General features: G+C 42.5%; 1 pseudogene across 1 annotated transcript; it reads right to left on the reverse strand.

Moving 5' to 3' along the window:
* Window positions 1-12,217: 12,217 nt before the first annotated feature.
* On the reverse strand, window positions 12,218-13,045 carry LOC307195466 (small ribosomal subunit protein uS2-like; annotated as a pseudogene). The gene has a single exon. The product of its transcript is annotated as a small ribosomal subunit protein uS2-like (transcript).
* Window positions 13,046-15,864: the final 2,819 nt, after the last annotated feature.

Here is a 15,864-nt window from a genome sequence, read left to right on the forward strand (position 1 = left end):
ATCCTGCTGTATTGCAATGCACCTGTCCCTGTCTGATGTATTCATTTTTATCTATTTGCTTATTTTCTGGGTCCTTTCCTTGAGAATAATCTTCATGAGGGCAGAGGCTTCATCCATGACTGTTCACAACACCTCAGACACTTAGTAGGTGTCCCATAAATATTTCTTTAATTAATAAGTGTTATCCTATTTGTTTTCATTTTTGTTTGCATAAAGTATCTCATATGCACAGAAGTCTGAGAGTGTGACTTACAAGCTAAATTGTGAGAAAGTCTTATAATCCAAACATGGACCTCTAGAATGGACACTGCAAAAATGGAGCCTCTGGCTTTCTCCAAAACTGCATTAGGAAATGACTGTGTATTAGTTTCCTATGGCTGCCACAGCAAATTACCACAGAGTAGGTGGCTCTGTGGTAATTTGTGTGTAAACAACAGAAATTTCTGTGTAAACAACAGAAATTTATTCCCTCACAGTTTTGGAGGCAAGAAGTTCAAAATCAAGTTGTCAGCAGGGCCATACTCCTTCTGGGGCTCAAGGGGACTGGGGGAGAAATTCCTATTTCACTTCTTCCAGTTTCTGGTGGCTGTTGGCATTCTTTGACTCCAATCTTTGCCTCCATCTTCATGTCATTTTCTCCTCTGTGTGTGTCTCTCTCCTCTAAGGACACGTGTCTGGATTTAGGAGACACCTGGGGAAACCAGGCTGATTACCTCATCTCAAAACCCTAAATTTAATTACATCTGCAAAGACTCTTTTTCCAGTAAGGTAACATTCATAGGTTCCAGGGGGTTAAGACATGGACATATCTTTTTAGGGGTCCACTACAGATAATAAAGCTAAAATTTGAGTTCGGTGTTTCAGATTCATCGTTAAACTTACTAAGTCTGTGGCTTCCATTTGGACAGCAGTATTTCAAAAACCTGCTTTCAAAAGGAAATATAAAGTGTCAATCTAAAGCACACAGCACAAGTATAATTTGAAATTTAATCAACTGAGGATAACTTAAACTGACTTTTCACTATACCTACTAAATAATCATCCCAAATCAGCCCCATGCAAAGGTGTGAAGCAGGCAGATTTTGCCTTTGCCCCTACTCTTTATTTCCTTGTGTTAGCCTGTTTCTTTTTAGCAGCACCCCTTCCATATTCTACACTGTATTAATCAACTGGCAGGTTTTCAGAAAAGTATTTCACGTTTTAACCTTGCCATCCATACTTATTCAGAAATTTTCTGCTTTCATTTTCTTCCCTTAGTGTTTGTTGAAGTAGTGTGGCCGGTCCTTGATAATTTTTGTTTGCAGTTTAGATTTTTGTTTTGTTCTCATTGACACCCGTGTTATGGGTTGAATTGTGGTCCCCCTACCACTGCACCAAAGATATATCCAAGTCCTAACCCCCAGTATCAGACTATCATCTTATTTGGAAACGGGGCTTTACAGAGGTAATCAAGTTAAAATGAGATTATCAGGGAACCCTAATTCAATCTGACTAGTGTCTGTATAAAAGGGGGAAATTTAGACACAGAGACAGACAGGTACAGAGGAAAGACAGCCATGCGAAGATGGAGGATTTAAGTGATGCATCGATAAGCTGAGGAAAGCCAAGGATTGCTGGCGACTACCATAAGCTAGGAAGAGGCAAGGAAGGACCCTTCCCTACAGGGAAATCAGGCCCTGCCAGCACCTGATTTCAGACTTCTAGCCTCCATTAACGGTGAGACAATAAATGTCTGTTGTTTTCAGCCACCCAGTTTGCTGTACTTTGCTATGGCTGTCCTAGGAAATTAACACAAGCTCTGGCCTCTGTTACCCGCCTTCCTTAAGCACAGAATTCACTCTCCTCCTACTACTGCCCTCCTAGTTGCTATCTGGGTTTCTGTCTCAGTGTTTTGGTGAGACTTAGAATAATGAAGGGAAAGGCTAATCGTTTGTTTGAAGCTCCAAAGAGGTTTTAGGAAAATTATTTCAAAATTTGAGGCAAGGGAATGCATGTGTAATAGTTCAGGATAAGGGCTTATTTATACAATCTCAAATTGGCCAGTGAATATGTTAGTTCATATAAAAGCTGCATAATTATTTAACATGGTTTAAGATATAAGATAACTTAAGAAGACAGGCATCCTGTTGTGAGAATAATTGGACGCTGGGTAAAGCTGGAGTAATTGTCTCATATGAATTTTTTATTTATAAAAATATGAATTTTCCCCTTATCTCCTCTTTTCTCCACCCCCAGCCTCCCAACAGGGCTCCATCTTTGCTCCTCAGGTATGGCACGCCCCATCTCCAGGGGCAGAGAGCAGAGGGACCCATTGGTGATCCCCAGGATACAGCAGCAGGCTCGGCCCTGTGCCAGAACACTTGAGGTCTACCTGTGTCTCTAGATGAGGAAGGTGCCTCTCAGTGGCTGGCACTACTAGGGGTTGTCCTCACCATTTTAGTATTGTTTATATGGGAAAAGACGTCTGCATGACATGTAATTTGTAGTTTTGTTCTATTTTTAACTCTGAGAAGGAAAAGTTTCCTATAATATATCCATTGTCAATATTTAATCATCTAACAAATGCATGTTTTCTTATTTCCGTGCTGTGTGAAAGTAAGGCACTCATTCACATTCTTAGAAAAGGGATTACCTTCCCAGAATATATGTGCATTTTATTAGGGGCCCTGATCCGAAGACATTAATACCTGTATCTTATACTCTGTAGGGTTGGTGAGGGTAGATTTTTTGGCAGGGGTCTTGCCTAATGGGTCTCAAATCACACAGCAGAATGGCTGCCCACACCGTCTTTGTATGAAGTTTTCCTGAAAGCTTGGCAAAATGGAAGTGCAGCACTGTGTGCAAACTCTGACGGTCAAACAGTAGGTGGCATCCCAGCTCACGGAGCAAAAAGGGTCATACAAAGTGCCTGAGAGGAGTGCATGTCAGCCTTGCCTTATGCAGGGTACCGGGTGATGGTTGCCTCTCCCCTGGGATCGGTGCTCTGCCGTACTACCCACAGATGATGTTTCCAGTACTTTCTGAAGTAGCAACCAAGAAGTGTTGGGTCAATGTCACCATCTGGTGACTAGTGCCGCAAACCATCTAACCTGAAAGTTGTTGCTACTTTCTTGAACAAATTAGACAGAACAGAACCTAACTCCCAACAATCTGTTTTTCCTTAAGTGCCAGCATTCACTATCAAGAATAAACAAAAATTTCCCCCAACTTTTCCCTCTTTTATTTAATTACCATATTATAATAATATTTTCTATTTGAAATACATAACATTTTAAATTAAATGATTTTAGTTTTAAATTAAATCTTTGAAGGTCAGTCTGGTGATCTGCTTTCTGTGTATAACATTGTTACTGCGGATAAATGTCTTCACAGTTCCAAACTATTGAGATATTAGTAGACTTGACTCTTGGTTTGCGATTTCCTGATAATTTGGAAGAAAAAAATATGTAAATATATACACACACGCACATATATATACCACCAAATACTTCAATTTCAGGATGCAAAAGGTATCATTTTCTTTCATCCTTTAAATAAAATGTAATATTTTCCAAATCTCCATCTTGCTGTAATAGTGGGAAATTCAAACTCATTCATTACTGGATTCTCTTCCCCCAGTTTCACCAGGGTTATTCAAAGGTCCAAGGAATCTTATTCAGGCCAGGTCTAATGTGAGGGGCCCTCTGGTCTTTGGTCTTCATGGTCACTGCTGATTGTGGTGGCTCCATTGGTTTATCAACTCAGGGGCAGAGAGATCTTTGCCAAGTATTGAGGTTCCCTTCCCAGAGTCTAGGCTGTCTAGTTGCACCAGGCAGGCGTTGCCTCCCCAGGGGTCCTGCCGTCCCCCCCAGTTTCCACACTCTGAGCAGCTACGTATTGCACGTTTGGAAATTGTGTCATTGAGTCTTTGAAAAGGGTAGTAGCAGATACTGTTTGGATTGCATTTCGTGTGGCTCTAAAGACATACACCATTCTGATTTTTAAAACTGGGGTTATTTCAGAAAGGTTTTCACCCTTGTGTAACACACACACTCAACCCCAAAACATTTAAAAATAATTTTCGAGCCGAGAGGCAAGTCCTACTGGCGCAGCTGCGGTTGCTCTCATGCAATGCCTCCTATAGGCAGGGAGAGGTCCGGTACTAGCTTTTCCTTTCCTGATCCTCTCTCCATGCAGGACTCTCTCTAGAGTCATTTGCTTCGTCAGAAAGAGTTAAACATCCACAAGCAGCAAATCTACTAGTTATCTTCCTCCAAGGAGAATTACTTCAAAATCAAGATATGACTGTTGGATAATACATTTAAGAATTGAATGGATATTTTAAAATGTCCTTTTTCTCTGAAAACCAACTTCCTTCAGTTTCCTTGGAAAAATTAAAAAATCCTGCAGAGCTGGTGATGATAAATGCAGCCCTTGGCCAACTTTGCCTGTGTTGGAGTGTTGGAGGTGCTGATGTAGGGGTTTTTTTTTTGTTTTTTTTTTAGTTATTTCGGGGAATAGAGCTTATTTAAATTCCACCATTTGAAAAAAGAACCCACCCTCAGACAGTGCTGTTTCATGTTGGTTGAATAATTCACGAATGGGCAGATGGAAGGACACATATAGCTACAAACTGAGTGTCCCTTCAGATAAGCACCCTTCTGTTAAACATTCCCTATCCAGTTCCTCATGGTTAAAGCCAGTACTTGAGAGGAATGAACAAGATCACTTCTCCACTAAAATACCACGTGTACGCAGTATTTATTAAATCCCTTACTAGCCGAGGTATATGTCTCTGGAATATTCTAGATCAAGACAGAGTAATCAGAATCCAGGATTGTATTGCAAAATAAGCATCCTGTCAAAGAATTATGCTCCTGAGTTTCTTTATTTCTGAAAAAATAAATTTGTTTTGGAAAAGCACAATTATTGCTTTACCCATTCAAAGGCATGAGCAAATTGATACAGCCACTATGGAGAACAGTATGGAGGTTCCTTAAAAAACTACAAATAGAATTACCATATGACCCAGCAATCCCACTACTGGGCATACACCCTGAGAAAACCATAATTCAAAAAGAGTCATGTCATATACACACTAACAAACGTAGTAAGGTAGATAGCTAGTGGGAAGCAGCCGCATGGCACAGAGATATTGGCTCGGTGCTTTGTGACAGCCTGGAGGGGTGGGATAGGGAGGGTGGGAGGGAGGGAGACGCAACAGGGAAGACATATGGGAACATATGTTTATGTATGACTGATTCACTTTGTTATAAAGCAGAAACTAACACACCATTGTAAAGCAATTATACCCCAATAAAGATGTTAAAAAAAAAAAAAAAAGAGTCATGTACCACAATGTTCACTGCAGCTCTATTTACAATAGCCAGGACTTGGAAGCAACCTAAGTGTCCATCGACTGATGAATGGATAAAGAAGATGGGGCACATATATACAATGGAATATTACTCAGCCATAAAAAGAAATGAAACTGATGAGTTATTTGTAGTGAGGTGGGTGGACCTAGAGTCTGTCATACAGAGTGAAGTAGTCAGAAAGAGAAAAACAAATACCGTATGCTGACACATATATATGGAATATTAAAAAAAAAAAAGGTCATGAAGAACCTAGGGGCAAGACAGGAATAAAGATGCAGATGTAGACAATGGACTTGAGAACATGGGGAGGGGGAAGGGTAAGCTGGGATGAAGTAAGAGGGTGGCGTGGACATATATACACTACCAAATATAAAATAGATAGCTAGTGGGAAGCAGCCGCATAACACAGGGAGATCAGCTCGGTGCTTTGTGACCACCTAGAGGGGTGGGATAGGGAGGGTGGGAGGGAGGGAGACGCAAGAGGGAAGAGATATGGGGACATATGTATATGTATAGCTGATTCACTTTGTTATAAAGCAGAAACTAACACACCATTGTAAAGTAATTATACTCCAATAAGGTTGTTAATAAATAAATAAATAAATAAAACAGGGGATGATCTTTGAATATTCAAAAAAAAAAAAAAAAAAGCATGAGCAGAAAAGCAGAACTAAAGCCACTGCCATGTTTTCCTGAGACTCTCAGCCCAGGCCTCCTGCAGAGCAGCAGTGAGGGGTTGTGTGACTCAGGGAATCAAGCCCCAGGCTCAGCTGCTGGGGCCTTCACCTAATTTTCAGTGACCTTGTGAAAAATACTTCAAGTGTCTGTGCCTCTGCTTGCTTTTAAGGTGAGGAGAATATCAGCCTCCCACCAAGAGAGTATGGGGGTGAATAGCCAGTGAGTGTAATTGAAATTGCCTTGCTAATACTGTGTGAAGAGCTGTGTGAAGTGCGGAATGATAAAACTACTCGGTGTAGGATGACTGGAAGGTGAAGGATGACAAAGGGTCTGGTGTATTTCCAGATCTACTATTCAGTCATGCTGTAGCTTGGAATTCTTTGAAGGCTTTGTCATGGTCTAAGGCTATGAATGACTTGTTTTAGTCCTAAAGAAATGAAACATTAACAACTTGCATAATCGGGCATTTCAATAAGAATTTGGAAGATATATGTCTATTTTTAGATCCTAGAGGGTTCAGAAGTCATTCAGTCCACCACCACCCAGACCCAGTGATAAAGGAACCACATCCCTGAGTAGGGCCATTTCCCGTGGAAAGACACTCACCATCTCCTGGTGAATATGTTAGGCGGCAATTCTTCCTGATACTGAGTTGAACTCTGATTCCCTATAATGTCCATCCATTGGTTCTAGTCCTATTCTCTGAAACAACAAAATCAGTCTACTCCTTTTTCCACGTGATAGACTTTCAAATTATTGAAGTCAGCACTCCCATTTTTCTTGAGTTTCTGTCTTCAGCTAAAATGTTTCCTTTTCCATTCCTTATATGACAAGGTACCTGTAGCTTCTCATCATCAATGCCATCCTCTTGTAATTCAGTCTAGCTTGTTTTTGTTTCTCTTAAACTGTAGTCTTCAGAATGCATCACTACCTTAAGCAGTGGGTCTAATCGTTCAAGGCTCAGTGAGGCCTCTTTTATTTACATTTTAATCAAACAGGTATTTATTCATTATCTCTATGGATATAATAATGAACAATACTGACATAATTCTTGGCCTTGTGAAGCTTATGTTGGGAAATGGGAGAAGTACATGGAGAAGACCCCCCTCCCCAAAAGATAGCTACACAAAGTCAATAAAATAATTCCAAGTCTTGAGACAAGGACCAGGAACAAACTCAGAACCAGGAACAGAATTCTTGGGGTGGGTATGGATGGTTAGAGCTCAACCTCCATTCCCCCCTCCTTCTAGTTCATCTCCCTTTTCTCCCTAGCTTGGAAAGCTAGCACTATACTTCCCAGACAGCCTTGTAGGTAGGAGTCTGGATAGAAATTAGGTCCCACCAAATAAATGCAACTCAGGTAGGCCCTTGTTAAGAAATTTTATTAATGAAATAAAAAGCCACTGAATAATTTTAAGCAGCATTCTAACATTTATATCTTTAACAGGTTTAGATAACTGATAAGGTCAATTTCCCATTATTTCTTTTTTCTTTTGAAATTTTTATGCTATTTTTCATTCAATTATACTTCTAGATGAATTTTGGGATAATTTTATCAATTAAAAAATCCAACCGTGGACGATTATACTGGGTTAAGCTTAAAAATTAATTTGAGAAGAAATGATTTAATTTTCCATCCTTGACATATTATCTCTCTCCACTTATGTAAATTTTCTATCTCTTAAAAAATTGAAAAATAAGCTAAACATACTGAACATTGCTACAACAAGGAATTATTGGGACACTGTGAGAACTTACAATAGTGGAACCTAAGCCATACTCACGGTCAGAGGCAAGTCTTTCCAAATGTGACATCTCAGTTGAATCTTACAGAATGAATAGGAGTTCACGGGCAGAGAGAGAGGTGAGGGAGGAAACTTCCAGACAACTTGCTCAACTTATAGGAAGGCCCAGAGGCAAAAGAGAGTATGGGATGGTGCTTCAAGGTACTGAAAAAGTTTAAAATGGCTAGCACATAAAGTCCAACAGCAGAGGAGGACAAAAATGGAACAATCTAGGTAAGCGATAGTCAAATTACGAAGAGCTTTGTAAGCTGTATTTGGGTATTTAGATGTATGTTTGGAGTTTAGATGGCAGAACCAACTTGACGTAGTAATAGAAGGGTAGGGATGGTGTTGGGAAGGGAGGTGTTAAGTAGAGTGCCCAGGCTTCTGGCTTTGGACTTGGGAGAATGGCTATGCTTTTCACAGAGACAAGAACACGAGATGAATCATATCTGAGGGGGAAAAGATCATTAATGCATGTTTGTACCTGTTGGATTCACGGGCCCGTGGACACCCAAGCGGAAATGTTCAGCAGACTTTGAATCACAACCAAAGAAGATCAAAACCACAGATGAGCGATGTAGATGGAGATATTGGTTTCTGAATCGTTGTAACTGAAGACACAGAAGTGGACAGGATCAGCCAAGGACAGTGTGAGGATTAAGAAGTACAAGAAAAACAACATGGAACTTAGACCCTTTGCCCTGAAACCCAAGGATAACCCTGGTGAATTTAGAAGTCCCATTACATTGGTGACTCATACTGCACTCATGTAAACCTTCTGGTTCCTTTCATGTAAACTCTAGCAAGGCCACCTTGTTGCAAGTGACAGAGACTCAACTCAAACTAGCTTAAGAAAGGGAAAAAAAGGAGCATGGGCTCAAAAACTAGGAGATCCAAGGTAGACTTTAGACATCACTACATCCAGGGGACTTGAAAGCTTATTTCTGATTTGTAAACTTCTATAGAGAATCTCTTTTTACATGGTAAGCAAGAGGAACTCCAGCCAACCTAGCTCACAACCTCAAAGCTTAGCAGTATCAGTAGAAAGAATATTGCTCTCTTCAAGTGTGTGTGTATATGTGTATATATAAATCTTAGAGAAGACATCAATTGGCCCTGCCTAGGTCTTATGCCCAACCATAACTCAACTGCAGTGGCCAAGATAATGGAGCAATGTCATTGGATATCTTATATCTGGATCTCTAAGGAAAGTTAAAATTCTTGAAATCCACTCCAGACCTTCTGAATCAGAATATCTGGGGAAGAGTCCCAGAAGTTACTAATTTTTACAAGTGGCTAGAGTGATTCTTATTGGAGTGGGGCTCTTATTCACAGATGATGTTTTGAGAAATACTGCAGGCTCCAGCACTGCTGGGATAGGATGCTGCCTGAGAGGACCTCAGGTCTGTACCCTGTCAGTTTTGGTGAATTTAGAAAATGTTCAGGCTTTTGAGTGGACTTGAAAGGACTTGGGGTGAAATCTGGTCTGAATCACTTCATTAAATATATGACCAGGCAATTCATTTAACTCCCTTTGACATTTAGTTCCCTCATTTCAGCACCCAGGGAAAATATTTACCCAGAATGGCTGTGCGAGGTTAAATCAAACATTTGTGAGGTCTGGTTGCCCACTAGCTTTCACCATTGCTTAGGCCCCTCAAACCCGTGACTAATGTCTAGGTCTTCCATTTCTCGGGGTCGGTCCTGCCTCCAGTATCATCTGTCATTTGTTGCCTAAGACAGTCGCAATGTTCAATTCTTCCATATTCTTTTAGGTCCTTAGGCTGCATTTAAGGGATGGTAAACTCAGCCTGCCCACACAGACCCTCACTATCTCTCTGTCGCTCCTTTTACCTGCCATACCTCTACCTGTCCCCAACCTGCATACTCAGCTGCTCAGGGAGCCTTTTTTTTTTTTTTTTTGCGGTACATGGGCCTCTCACTGCTGTGGCCTCTCCCGTTGCGGAGCACAGGCTCCGGACGCGCAGGCTCAGCGGCCATGGCTCACGGGCCCAGCCGCTCCGCGGCTTGTGGGATCTTCCCGGACCGGGGCACGAACCCGTGTCCCCTGCATCGGCAGGCGGACTCTCAACCACTGTGCCACCAGGGAAGCCCTAGGGAGCTTTTTAAATCTCCACATTCTGTACTTCTGAACCCAGTCTATAGGCCTGGAATATATTTTCATGTATGACTTGGTACAAATAATATTGTCTCGAGGTGAAAGTTAATCTGGGCTTTTAGAGACTGCCAGACTGCAAGAGAAATAGCAATTATCACTTTTTTTTTCAGGAGAAAACATCTCATATAAACGACTTGATAACAGACAGACTCATGGGACTCCTTGAAGAGCTACACTTAGATAAAAGCAGACAAAAACCCACAAATGCCACACTACGTTCTCCATGTACTTGGTCCTTCATCATTTTTTAATATTCTTTTTTTTCCATCTGCCGTCTTGGGAGAAATAGAAAAGCAAAGAGGACACAGAAAACTGTTCTGTGATTTAAAAAGAAGAATGACGCCACTTATGAGAGCCCTGATGGTGTCAACCAGCACATATTAGAAATGGGACAAGGAACGAGATGGTGTCAGTGCTCTGTGAACTCATACCACCAGAAAGCACTTCACCATGCTCTCAGAATGCTCCCAGATACATGCTGAGAAGAGGTTTGTACAATCGCTCTTATGTGAAAGCACAGCTTTTTCAGTATCTAACTTTCTTGGATATTAAATGCACTGTGCTGTATTTTGCGTATTTTCCCCTTCTGTGTGGTTTCTGTGTTGGTGCCAGAAGATAAGTTAGTGGGACTCTCACCCAAATCGTCCAAAGGCCTTTATTCTATACTTTGTTCCTTACAGTCAAGTGGCATTTTTCTTCTAAAAAACTTAAAGTGGCAAGATACTATTTTGGTATTATTTTATCCTCCATTATCGTATTTTTCCCTCCCTGTATTCTCTTTGTTGAAACAGTTCCTAAGTTCCCCCCTCCCTGCCCCCACTCCTACCTCCAGAGAGGAAGGGACAGATAAACTTGGAAATTCTGGCTTTTATTTTCCAAATCCTAAGCCCTGGAGGGAGGAGAAAATTTGTGGGCCCAGAGAAAGTGACCTTAATAAGCATGGTGGGTAAAGGATTCCACAAGATGAGAAACAGTCCCCAGAGCCCAGGGCTGTGGAGAAAGAGATGGGCAAGTTCATGCCCTACTTCCTGGTCGTGCTAGCAGAGATTGGGTCTCAAGAGCAGAAGAGACTAAGGCAAGCAAGACCATGGAGACCAAGGCTTTGTGGGTTCTCTAACCAGGCTCATAAACTCAACGTATCCAGGTTCCTGGTGGGTAACATACATGTGAGGTTGGAAGTGGTGTGAATGGGAGACTAAGGGGGCTTGTACATAACTGTAGAGTGTATGCCCTGCCCAAAGGCAATCTAATTCTACATTTAAAAAGCACAAAAGAAACCAATTTGCTGTACTTGACAAGTTTTGGCCCATGGTCCCGGGGGCCACACTGAATGGAGCGATGGCTGTGTTAGTAGTATTTACTGTGGGCAGATTGCTAAGATTCAGGGTGCACCCAATGCCTTGCTACCACATCAGCTCCCAAACATCGCCATTAACTCAGAGTAGAATAAGAGTGGTGAAATCTTGAAATGGCCCAGGTTAAAAGTAGTAGAAGTTTCAAGATGAGGCTTCAGTTAGAAATTAAACTGAGTAAAAGAAATTTTCAGAAGTTTCTTGTATACCTGACTTTGTGCGCTGATGATACTCCTGTCATTAGAGAGGTGTCTAGGATATTTATGGCTTCACCAGTGTGGAGCTTGGTGCTACTAATAACCGGCTGCGTGATCTCAGGAAAGTCACTTAGCAACTCAACCTGTTTCTTCAGCTATTAAAGAGAAACAATAGTAATACCCCTTCAGAAGTTTGCTGCATTAAATGAGACAACGTAGGACAAGGACCTGGAACAATGCTTGCCTCCAAATAAGCAAGCCCTCAGATTGTAACTCTTCATACCAATGACGCTGATACCTTGTGTTCATTGCCTCACAGTGAGTTTGGTGAAATACTAATTGGCGAGCTTTGGTTGTATCAACATTGAAGACGTCAATACATTGATTCTCTTGTCACTTAAGATGTGTTTCCCATCTTGCTCCTCTCACCCTCATATAAAGGTAATTTTAGAGTCTCCCCCATCAGGCTAGAGTCTCAGACATCCTCAGACTCACTTGAATTTTGGGTTTAACACAGCTTAGGATCAACGTAGGGTCTTTACTACAACTTCCAGTGAAGTTGGGCTTCAATCGATAGATTAGAAGAAATCAGAAATTTCTTTTTGGAAACTTTATTTTTTGTCAACCTTATTTTCATTTCCTGTTTAAGAGTCTGTGGAAGAAGAGCTTAAGACCATTCAGTGGTTGTTCCTACCTACCCAGTGGCCTGAGCAGTAAGAACAGCAGACCAGTCTTCAGTGGCTGGCGTCAGCAGGGAAGTGCTGGATAGGCACCGGGGGCACATGCACACCTTCAGACCAGTGTGCAACCTTAGGTTGTGTAGCAGTAAATTAGGGAGCTGAGGCAGTCCATTGGCCCTGAAATTCCTCCTTGGTCACAGCCTTTTAATCAGTGGCTTACTATTCTATTGCAATCTCTTCAGGATCTCTGTAGAAGTAGAGATCAGGCATGACCTCCCACGAGTGTTCACGGGAGGTGACGCCACGCATGTATAGAGCTTCCCTGGCTGCGATCCACCACCCCTCCCTGTTGTTGTGCTGGGTGGCAACGTTTGCATAGCATGGAGGAGAGTCCATGTTACACAGAGCAACTGTAGGCGGGTCAACATCAGTGCCTGCGTGAGAGGCTGGTGGGCAGCCCTGGGATCAGTAACCACCGGAAATCTTGGCTCCCGGAAGCCTGCTGGGATCTGGTTGGTGAAGGTTCCAGGAGTGAAGCAGCCAGCAATAGGAGTAGTAGCAGTGGCAGCAGCAAACTTCAGCACAGTCTGCGGGCTGGTATTCCTGGAGGATATGACACTGACGTTAGCCGGTTTCAATGGGCAACAGCGGCACGAGCTGTCAGCAGAAGCTTCTCCCAGGGTCTCTTCAGATTTGTAATATAGATGCTCTCATTTTTTTCCTTTTGCAGATGTACTGTTCCCTTTGGAAGTCAAGGTTGGTGCCACCTAAGTGAATTCCTCCTTTATTTGCAGGACATCAAGGGCTCCCGACATTGTGAAAATTTCCCTTTAAGTTACAACAGGAACCCAGAACAACACCATATGGACCTCTCTCTGGATAGCTTGGAAAGGCCAGAAAATTTAATTGAAACTGGGTGAAGACACTTCTATGAGAGGCTAAGTTGCTGTGGTCCACAATTGTAGTCTTTGGGACTCTACTTTGATTCAAGAAGTGAAAAATATTCACAGAGCCGGAAGGATAAGAATGTATCCTTTATACCAAAGACTTTAGATACCACTTCTCTCAGCTGAACTATTGAGTTATTGCAACTCCTCACTCCTGAGATGTTGTGTTTAGTTTTCTACTTAAACTGTTCACACTGGTGGAGAAAATCACGCAACTCATGGATCTTCAGTTGGACCTTTAGTTCTGCCTGGCAATTCTGGGCTGCCCTAGTTATTTTTCTCTTTGCCATCGTCTATAATGACTTCTCAAACCACCTATTCTGTGGCATCCTTCTTCACTTGCAATAAATGATCTTGTTTTCTCCTTGCTCTGGATTTTTCCCTCCTGCCTCTGTGGCAGCCATCCTCCATCAGTCAGCCTCACTGACCCCTGTATCTTCAGTTTCTCTCTTTACAGGCTCATCCTCATTATCTGAACTTGCTCACAGAGTTCCTTTAGTAAAAGACAAAGAACAAAAAAATGAAACTGTTGCTCAGTCTTAGGTTTCCCCGCAGCTGCTTGTCTATCACCACCTTTCCCTTCCAAATCAAGCATTTGTAAATGTTGTGTCTATTTCTCTCCCCACTTCCTCACCTCTCTGCCATTTCTCTGCCCACCAAAGTCTGGGGTATGCCTCTTGCCTTTCCATAGCAACTGCTCCTTCTAGACAAATCCAATGGCAAGTTTTGGGTCCTCACCTCCATCCAGTGGCGTGTTTGACACTACTGACCCTCGGCTATCCTCTCACCTGTCTGGGAACTCCTTAATTTTCTCAGATGCGTCTCTCTGTTTGCCCAGTGTTTATACATCTACATTCTTTGAGGTTCTGCCTGGGACCTTTTCTCTCACTCTTTATGCTCTTTCTGGGTGAAGAATCTAATCCTGCGCCATCAATTACTGTCTTAAAAAAAATCCAATAGTGTAATTGGAATCATTCTTATCTTTCCAGCTCCTCAAATTACATATCCAGGCTCCAAGTCCTTTAGAATTCTCACATCAGATCTTTGAGATCATTGCCATTGCCCCAAACCTACTTCAGATTCTTGTCATCTTTCACTAAACTTTTTTTTTTTCCGCAGTACACAGGCCTCACTGTTGTGGCCTCTCCTGTTGCGGAGCATAGGCTCCGGACGCGCAGGCTCAGCGCCCATGCCTCACTGGCCCAGACGCTCCGCGGCATGTGGGATCTTCCCGGACCGGGGCACGAACCCGCGTCCCCTGCATCGGCAGGCGGACTCTCAACCACTGCGCCACCAGGGAAGCCCTTTCACTAAACTTTTGAAGTAGACTTCTGGCTGGGCTACTGTGTCTCATCTTTGTTCCCTCTAATCAACATCACAGTCAGAGATCTCTGAAACAGTCAGCCAACGTTTTCTGTTAAGGGCCAATAGTAATTATCTTAGAGAGAGCCCTATGATTTCTGTTGGAACTATTCAAATCTACCTTTGTAGCACGACATCAGCCATAGACGATATGAAAATAAATAGGCACAAATGTGGTTTAATAAAACTAGTTATGAAACAGGCAGTGGACCAGGTTTGGCTTCTGATGCATAGATTGCTGATCCCTGTTTTGAAATACAACCTTGAATACATCCTTCCCATTGCCTTTTTCTTTTTTTTAAGTTCACAGATTTTATTATTTTTTAAAATTTATTTATTTATTTTTTGGCTGTGTTGGGTGTTTGTTGCTGCGTGTGGGCTTCTCATTGCAGTGGCTTCTCTTGTTGCAGAGCATGGGCTCTAGGCGTGAGGGCTTCAGTAGTTGTGGTACACGGGCGCAGTAGTTGTGGCTCACAGGCTCTAGAGCTCAGGCTCAGTAGTTGTGGTGCACGGGCTTAGTTGCTCCCCGGCATGTGGGATCTTCCTGGACCAGGGCTTGAACCCGTGTCCCCTGCATTGACAGGAGGATTCTTAACCACCGTGCCACCAGGGAAGCCCCCACTGCCTTTAGAATAAATTATAAGTTCTTGAAAACAGCTCATGAGCCCGGCCAAACCGCTTACCATCCGCCTGCTTCACAAACTCAGCTCCAGCCATACTGGAAGACTTGAATTTATTGCGTTGTGTTTTGATGTGCAGCTAACCTATTAGGTCTATTGGGGGCTGATATTCCAAACAACGCAAGCTTAAGAGGCATGAACTGATGTAGGTTTGAGTTATAGCTCTGTCCTCACTAAAATTGTGATATCTGGCAAGCCTCAATTTCTTCATTTATGAGAATAAATGGGGATACTTATATTATCCGGGAATAAGAATATTATCTGCCTCTTACATAATTCAGTTGCTTAAAATCAAATGGCATATTGAAGATGAAAGCGCTCATAAACTGTAATGTGTTATATAAATGTCCATGTTGCCTACATAGGCTTGGCCAGTCCCCAGCTCTCCTTTTCCCCATCAGAACATGTCAGCCGGGGTCTCTCTGATCTTGATCTCTATATCTACCTGCTTTTTTGGCAGCATGTGTCAGCTGTAGCTCAGCAGGGCCCTGGAGGATTCAGGCCACCTGTCCTCTCCTCAGATCGACCCACTTGTTCCTTTGCAGGGCAGCCCCCTCTCACGTCCTTCCCCAGCCCCAAATCTGGTGATGGAAACACTGGCCCAGACCCAGCCCGTTTCTGGAGCAATTTCTCACTCCCATGAGG

The sequence above is a fragment of the Stenella coeruleoalba genome (assembly GCF_951394435.1).
Source record: "Stenella coeruleoalba genome assembly, chromosome: 12".
NCBI classification, from domain to species: Eukaryota; Metazoa; Chordata; class Mammalia; order Artiodactyla; family Delphinidae; genus Stenella; species Stenella coeruleoalba.